General features: G+C 33.9%; 1 pseudogene; it reads right to left on the bottom strand.

The window, feature by feature from the left end:
- Positions 1-1,449: 1,449 nt before the first annotated feature.
- LOC145265810 (U2 spliceosomal RNA) lies at positions 1,450-1,587 on the bottom strand (annotated as a pseudogene).
- Between the last annotated feature and the right edge of the window lie 7,579 nt (positions 1,588-9,166).

The following is a 9,166-nucleotide window of genomic DNA, read 5'->3' as shown; positions in this document are numbered from 1 at the left end:
TCTACCAAATTGGATAATTTTTAGTGTTTTTATTGGGTTTGTACTACTGTACATATAGATTCGAAAAAGTTGTCAAAAAATAAATGTATAACAAATATTATCAAAGGCAAGATAGGTTACATTATTACCAAAATGGATAATTTTTTTGTTTTTTTAATGTAAAATGTTTATTCGGCTCAAAAAACACAGTGTTTACGGCTATATTTGAAAATTACAAATGGCGGCAGACTGTGTTAAACACATTAGGTTTGGGAAAATGAGTTAAAACTAAAAAACTATACAAAACACTGTTAAAAACCACCGAATACATGTCTGCCTATGTCACGGTAACATATATTGAGTGAGTTCCTGACAGTATTTTGTGTAGTTTTTTAGTTTTAACTCATTTTCCAAAACTTAACGTGTTCAACAGTCTGCCGCCATTTGTATTTTTCAAATATACAGATAAACACTACATGTTTTCGAACCGATTAAACATTTTACACTAAATAAAAATACTAAAATCTTATCCAGTTAGGTAGAAAAGTAACTTATCTTGCCTTTGATAACATTTATTTATTATATTTATTTTTCAACAACTTTTTCATTTCTGTGTTTAGTAATAAAAACCTGTTTTATTTACTATAACGTTTAGTCGGCTCGAAAAACAGTGTTTATCAGTGTATTTGAAAAATACAAACGGTGACGGACACTGTGGATGATGTTAAGTTTGAGAAAATGATTTAAAACTAAAAAACTATACAAAATACTATGTCAGCCTATGTCACAATAACATATAATCAGTGGGTGTCTGACATTGTTTTGTATAGTTTTTAACTGATTTTCCCAAACTTAACATATTCAACAGAGTCCGCGACCATTCGTCTTTTTCAGATAAACACTGAGTTTTTTGAGCCGATTAAACATTTTACATTAAATAAAAACACTAAAAAATTATCCAGTTAGATAGAAACGTAATTTACCTTACCTTTGCTTTCATTTATTCGTTTTTGAACAACTTTTTCGAATCTGTGTATAGTAACAACCCCCCTTACCCAAATATTAATTAAAAACTCACATTTTTGAATACAATAAAAAAGAAAACTATTTAGCATTTCAACGTTTTAGCAACTTTCGGCTTAATCCACTGAATGTTGGTCGAGCCCAAGCCATGATTGATGGTAACTCCCGAGGATCCGGATCCAATTCTGCAAGAGTACCATTTTTTTTTTCATTTTCGCCTTTTTTTTTTTTTACTTTTTGGAGTGGATTGCTGTACTAAGAATATAAGAAACATGCATTTTCTCTTTTTATTAGAATTTTTCATTACACGAAATTAAGCCACAGCAACGCGTGGCAGGGTACAGCTAGTGTGTGTATATATATATATATATATATATATATATATATATATATAACTTGAATGATCTGGAGAATGACTTGAATGGCTTTGAGACTGACTGGTTGTAAAGAGGGTGATCATTTTACATTAAATTAACACAGAAAAGTGATCCCCTACTTTATATCACAAAGTTACAAACATAAGTACAGCATATAGTAAGAACAGATACTACACTTTGATCTTGGCCAAAAGGCCAAGAAAAGGATATTTATTTGCTCCCCCACCGACCAAATTAGGCACAAGGCTAATTTTTAATGTGAGGAGTGAAGGGGAAATGGGGACCAACTCCCCAGGGAGTAGGGGAGCTGGATTGTGACAATTGGTATGAAGGGTTGCCCCTACATTGATCAAGATCTTATATGTGGGGGCAACCCCACATATAGTCTTTGCTTGTAGTATATGGCGGAACAGATACTACACTTTGAGATATTAAATCCTTTATTCATGTTAAAAATACATTGAAAATCAACAATGAACAAAAAACTTAGGCACATGGCCAACTCAAAAGGGGAACTTTGATCTTTGCCAAAAGGCCAAGAAAAGCTTAAAAACCTAAAAACAGCATCTATTAACAGACCTTTGATCTTAACCAAAAAGGCCAAGCACAAAAGTGTTACGGACAGACCGACGGACGGACCAACTTATGGAGTCGCTTGCACGCGACTAAAAAGGTGGAGTATATGACTTTAACACCAGTCATTCAGAATATTGCAGATTAGCTCAATAGGAAGAGGATTTAGTCCTCCAGAGCTCTAGTGGATAAGTTCAATTAAGTGTTCAAAGCCATCAAGACAAAAACAACAAGGGATAGTGTACGATTGTTTCAGAGACGATATTGTGTTTATTTAAATATAATCTGAATACAATGGGAATGAGAGGGTGACACGAAAATAATGATCATTAACGAAAAATACAAAAAATGAAAATAATGAGCATTAAATGCTGCATACTGGTTGTTATTTTGGTGTTAACCCCCCTTCCTCCCATTGTGCTGATGAAGAGACTACTTAAATAAAGTCAATATCGTCTCTGAAATGATCGTACATTATCCCTGGTTGTTTTTGTTTTAATTACTTTGACCATGTAATTAAATCTATATTAATTGATTAAATTCAGTTAGCTCTCATTTAATCAAATATAATTACAAAGATAGATATTATCTTGAAATTAGAAATGGTCAAGATAATAAAAAGCTCAATATATCAGATAGAGCAATTAAAAGAACAAGAAAAATGGCTGATAAATATATAAAATTGAATAAATTAAAATAATTATTGATCCATTAAAAATGAGAAAAGAAATTATAATAAAAAAAAAATAAATGAAATTCATGTGTTAAGGATTTTTCTCTATTATATTACTTTGTTTGAATTCTTGATAGATTAATAAATATTGTAATTTATTCAATTTTTATTTTCAACACTTTTCTTATATACTAGCAGTTCAGCCCAGCTTTGCTCGGACCCCATGTATCCTGTACCTCTATAAGGCAACCATTCGTCCATGTATGGAGTATTGCTGTCACATTTGGGCTGGTGCATCTGCTACTAGTCTCTCGGTCCTTGACAAGGTTCAAAAGAGAGTCGCAAACCTGATAGGCCCTGAACTGGCATCTAAGCTTCAGCCTCTGTCGCACCGACGAAATGTTGCATCCCTCTGCCTGTTCTACAAGTATTTTAGTGGTGAATGCTCTGACGAACTGCAATCACTTGTGCCCCCACAACGTGAGCACCCTTGACAAACCCGACAGGCTGCTAAATCCCACCCTCACACTGTAGAGATTCCTAGATGTAAAAGATCTTTCTACTCCAATAGTTTCTTCCCCAGAACCGCTAGACTTTGGAATTCCATTCCAGGTCCCTGCTTCCCCAACAGTACTGACGTGCAGAAGTTCAAGTGTAACGTGAACCGACATCTTGCTGCCCAAATCCCTACATAGTACCCCAGTAGTTTGCCCCTGATAGTAGCCCCCTACACCAAAGTGGCAATTTGCCTTGTTTGGGGTGAAAATATAATAAAAAAGAAAAAAATTTAAAAAAACTTTATGTGCATCCAATCCAGCGCAGCCGAGATTGAACTCACTACACAAGTTTGTAGTGTAATTCAAATCTTGTCGGTAGCTGAATACTTGATGCGTCGCCAGGGCTATCAAGGGTATTTTTCATTGTGACGCCGTCACTAGACGGAGTGCCTACCATGGCTTAAGAGAGTCCCATCTACCCTCAAGAGAAGGATAGACCACACCAGTTTCTCAATCTGGTATTTTACCTTGCGATATATGCATATGTATATATATATATACATATATATATATATATATCAAAAAGTTTGACTCATGGCCAGGTAACCTACATCTAAAATTTCAAGTGTTTAGACCCAAAATTTGCTGAATAGTTTACTACAGACCACAAAGGTCAAATCTTTTGAACTTTGACCCCTTGGTAGCCAAATTTTCGGCCAAAAACTGATTAAAAAGCTTGCCCTATGACTGAATACACTTTATGTAAAATTTCAAATGTTTAAACCAAAAATTGGCTGGGAGGTCAAATTTTTTAAAATTTTTACCCTTTAACATTTGTTTTGAGCTCAAATCAAGTTAAAATGTTTGATCCATATCCAAGTAACCTACATTTAAAATTTCAAGTGTTTAGACCAAAAATTGGCGGAGGAGTTTGGTAGAGTTTTCAAAGGTCAAATCGTTGAACTTTTACCACTGCCAAATTTCTGGCCAAAAACCGATTAAGAAGATTTTCCCAAATCTCAATACCCCTTATATCAAATCTCGGGTCTGTAAAATTGAAAATTGAGAGTAATTTGGTAGGGAAATGTACACACACAATTTCACTTTTATAGATATATAGATATCCAGTGGCGACCACCTTGTCTTGTATATGGACCAATGTGAGTTACTTTGGTACTTCCTGAATTTTACATATTACATTGTTATGTATTTTTCTCTCTTTGAGAACTTTTTTTACTTTGATTAGTCCACAGAAGGAAATATTCAACACTGACATACAAATATTGTTTGTTCCCCGTGAATGAAACAGATCTGTAAGATGTACTAATTTTTTTTTATTTCGGAAAAAAAAATGATTGGGAAGATTAATGAAACCATGGACTCTGAAATTTAGCATAATTGTTATATATATAATTTATATAATTTAAAAAATTAATAAACCAGATTTTTTTTATAGGTGACGCGATAAATATATTTAACAGAACTATTTAAGTATATACAAGTTCTTCCTTTTTCCTTTTCATTTTCTCTTTCTTTGGCATCCAAAATGGACAATTTTTTTAAATTTAATCATTTGAAATTAAAGGTTAAAAAAAAAAAAAAATTTTGCACAAAATCTTGAAATGAATGTGCATGTTTCCACTTCCAGTTATAAACAGATGAGATAGATCGGCTGAAGAGATCTTGATATGGGGGACCTTAAACGGTTCCTTACCAGGTTTGAAACCGACGGTACCAATGACTTATCTAATCTAAACTTTCTGAAAATATATAAAATAAATAAATGAATATATATATATATATATATATATATATATATATATAAAAACAAATTCACATGGTCTCAATACAGGACATGCTAATGTTTCGGACAAATGGATGATTAAAAGCAGAAGTCCTCATCAGGATTTTCTACATGAGAAACCAGTCCGTATGTGGAAGCAACCATTTATTAAGTTGTCTGATGAGGACCATTTTTCCGAAACATTAGCATGTCCAGTGTTGTGACCTTGTAAATTGGTTTATATTAATAAAAATATATCTTGCTCTCCTTTTTATTGAGCACTCTTAATAAACTTGTTAACTTCATTAATTATCAGTGACAACAGCATATTCTTTTCATTGTTTTGACTCGAGTATATATCCGACACAGACACAATTAATCAACCGAGGATCATATCACTTTACATAAAAGGATATAAGATATCAATATCAATGTAGTGGAATGGGGACAAAAATGGATGGTCACATATTACCTCTATAATGCCCCCCTAGGGAGGCAACCAGAGTTATCCCAAAAAATCCGTTCTGGCAAAAATTTACTTTCACCATGACTAATGTTTGTGCAAAATTCTTAAAAAATCCAAGGCCTGGTTATTAAGAAAAATGTGAACAGAAGAACAGGACTGAACTACTAGGTCCAATCCCTCCTTTATTGGAGTATCAATTACAGGAATCAGACACAAAGTTAATGACAGAGGTTCATCCACAGGTGTGGGAAAAAGTAGTTTAGTTGGGATTCGTGACTAATGAATTAAATTATCCTCTATTCGCCTTCAGACCTTGATAAGTGGTGACTTCCAAGTGGGAAAAAAAAAAAAAAAATCACAAATGTCAATTGGGACTGATAGCTAAGTACATTAAAAAAAAAGAAAGAAAGAAAAAGGTTCTCCCTCACATTTATCAAAACGTCAGCCTGTAACATGGTGCATACGAGCGGGCGTGTAGAAAGTATCAGCAGCAGTGAAGAGTGGCCAACATGCAAAGAGATTAGCAGCAGCAGCCGAAAATCGCGCATATCAAATTAGAAAGTGTGCGCAAGAAGGAGGGGAAAAAAAAAAGGAGAACAATTTTTTCACGTACTCGGACAAAAACGAAGTCAATGTCAAAGAAAATGGACGTGTAAACGCGAAAGCGAGAAGTGGCTGGCTAATACCAGCGTGCAGTCGGAAGAAAGAGAAATGCGCGCCAGATAAAATGGACATGTGACAGCAAGAGAGCTTTTAAGTTTTGTCGAAACAATGATAACGGTAAAAAAAACAAAAACTTCTGTTGGAAAAAAAAAAAAAAAAAGAAGAAATGCTGACTCAGATATTTTATTTATTTGTTTTGTTTGTCCATTTGTGATGTAATGGCCACGTTATAAGCCAACCAACTCTCACCACCTTATGATCCTGAATTTTTCAGATGAGGATCTATCAATCATTTTTTTTAAATTATTCCGACTACTGTTCTCATCCGGAATGTTGTTTTCATAATGTTTCGGTCGATGTAACGTCCGACCATCTTCAAGTGTACTCTGGAATCTGCACAAAATTTCGCCCAGAATTCTTCATTTAATCCAGAGTTATGAGTCCATGTTCTCGTTCTCTCAGCCATGAGCAAGTAGAAGTCCTAAGTAATTCACGATTGTATCTTGAATATCGCCTTCAATGAAGGATTGAACCTTCAACCTCCAGAGGAGTGTTACTTACAACTGATTTTTATCAAGTACTTTATCCGTTACGTCATAGCGATGAATAGTAATAAATAGATTGTACTTCTAAAAACAAAAATAGGTTTAAGGTTCTCTAAATCGTCTGCATAGTGCATAAAGTACTTGGTAAACTTCACTTGTAAGTTATCAGTAGGGCTAGGACAACAGCATATTATTTTCATTGTTTTGACTCTCGAGTGTGTATCCGTTGATATCTTATATGCTTTTATACAGAGTGATATGGTGCTCGGTTGATTAATTGTGTCTGTGTCGGATATATACTCGAGAGTCAAAACAATGATAAGAATATTCTGTTGTCATAGCCCTATTTATAACTTTCTGGAGATTGAAGGTTCAATCCACAGTGCGGGCAACACCCAAAATACAATTGTGAATTACTTAGGAATTCTACCTAGTCATGGCTGATGGAACGAGAACATGCAACCGCCAGGAATTAAATAAAGGGTTCCGTTCAAAATTATCTGCAGATTTCAGAGTCTGACAAGATACACGTGGAGAAGGTCAGAGGTTGATTGACCAAAATGCTGATGAACAATAATCCAAATGATACGTCTTGTTACCTTGTTCTTGCCGAGAGAATCTTTTTCCAAGAGAAAAAATTCTTTTTATCACGCTCTTTGATATTATCTACTTAACTATGCAAGCATTAATGTATCTCGTTGGGTTGTAGCAGAGCAAACGCATACGAAATGACGTCACTGTAAGGAAAGAGATTATAAAAAGGAGAGAGAACATGTTTTTTTTTTTTTTTTTTTTTTTTTTTTACAAAGGCATCACCACATTATCAAGGCCCAGAGGCCACTCAAGGATAAGGGTTAAAGAGTGTACAGTAGAAGTTGGTCAATATAGTAATCATTAGTAATGAAAATTTGGTAAATTTAATAACTTATATGGAACGGCTCATCAAGAACTTATTTACTTTAGACTTGAACACAACCATATTGTAGTCAGCCGGAAAGCAGGAAAACGGAAGACAATTCCACAGGCGTGCAGTTCTAAGAAAGAAGCTTTGTTCATGGAATCTATGTTTAGGTTTAGGCACAGATAAAGAGTGGGGGAAATTATTGATAGTGTTTACAGCTAGACGAGTGTTTCTTGTGAAAGTTTGGCGAGGTGGGACCATAGATTGAAGCTCAGTTGAACACTTTCCATGAAAATAACGATACATCAGAGACAAACTCGCAACATCTCTTCTGTGAGATAGAGGTTGTAAGGAGGAGAAAAGGACATCTCCTACGAGGCTACGAAGTCTATTTTGAACTCTATCAAGGCAGGACAAGTCCTTTCTAGCAGCTCCTGCCCAGATGTGGCAACAGTATTCCATCCTTGGACGTACCTGGCTCTTATATAGATAGAGAATAGCATCAGCAGTGAGATATCTACTGGATCGATAGAAAGATCCCACCATTTTTCCAGCGGCCTTGGCAACAGATTTGATATACGTGTTCCATGTTAAAGAGACGATCAGGTTAGAGACGTAGGTGACTTCACAGCTGTAATGGGAAGTCCCGGGTAGTGGGGGAAAGAGGAAATAAATGTCGCTATTACAAAAAATTAAAAAAATAAAATAAAAAAAATAAGAAATAAATGAAAAATAAAATAAATAAAAGATAAAAATAAAAGATAAAAATAAAAAATAAATAATAAAAAAAATAAAACTAAAATAATAAAAATAACTTTTTTTTTAATTAAAAAAAAGAATTTAAAAACTGAAGTTGAGTTATCTTTTTTCCTTTGCGACAGAGTCTACGTGTTGAGTTTACGTGTGCAATGTTACAATACCCAAATAAAAATAAAAAACAAACAAAAAAAAAAACATGTACAAAATATAGCATATTTTTCCTTACAGAAAAATTTCATGATTTTTTTTTAAGCTACCACCAAACAGTCAGTTAGTACTGTCATTAAATTGAAACAACTCATTCATTTAAAAAAAAAATTTTTTTTAACTTAAGGATAAAAACAAACGAGTAGGCCAGTTTGCTGGTTACGGTAAAAACAGCCAAACATGCTTTTTAAGATTATTTTGTCGGTTTCAGTGTTTCAATCTTTAAGATCCACAGATATTTTGCTTCAGATGGTTGGAAAGCTGTGGAGTATGTGTATGGAGCAGCAAAATTGTCAGCACGGTGGGTGGATTCTGTAGGCAGGACTTGAACAAGATGGATTCTATGGCCTGTGACTGTTATTGTCAGTGGCTACACCTGAAGTGCATTCGTAAAAGAACCTTTCCAAGAGTAACTTTTGAATTTGCAGAAATTTATACTTGAACATTCTGAGTCAGATGCATTTTTTTAAATATGTTTTTAAATAAATCGTTTTAATGTTTCCATATTTGGTAATAGTAAGAAAAATTAAAAATTGTCTTGAAAACTCTAAATATAAATAAACTTGTATTAAATCTCTTTTCTGAATCTGCCTTACTAGCATTAATAATAAAAATATTTACTATAATATAACCTGGTGTTTATTTTACCAGGACCAGCAAAAGAAGCATAAAAAGGGTTTGTTTTTCTAGGATCGGCAAAATAAGCTTAAAAGCATTTTA

The sequence above is a fragment of the Euprymna scolopes genome, chromosome 40, assembly GCF_053919585.1.
Source record: "Euprymna scolopes isolate OS-2025 chromosome 40, ASM5391958v1, whole genome shotgun sequence".
Lineage (NCBI taxonomy): Eukaryota > Metazoa > Mollusca > Cephalopoda > Sepiida > Sepiolidae > Euprymna > Euprymna scolopes.
Note: the sequence above shows the minus strand (reverse complement) of the source record. Positions and strands in the feature narration are given on the sequence as shown.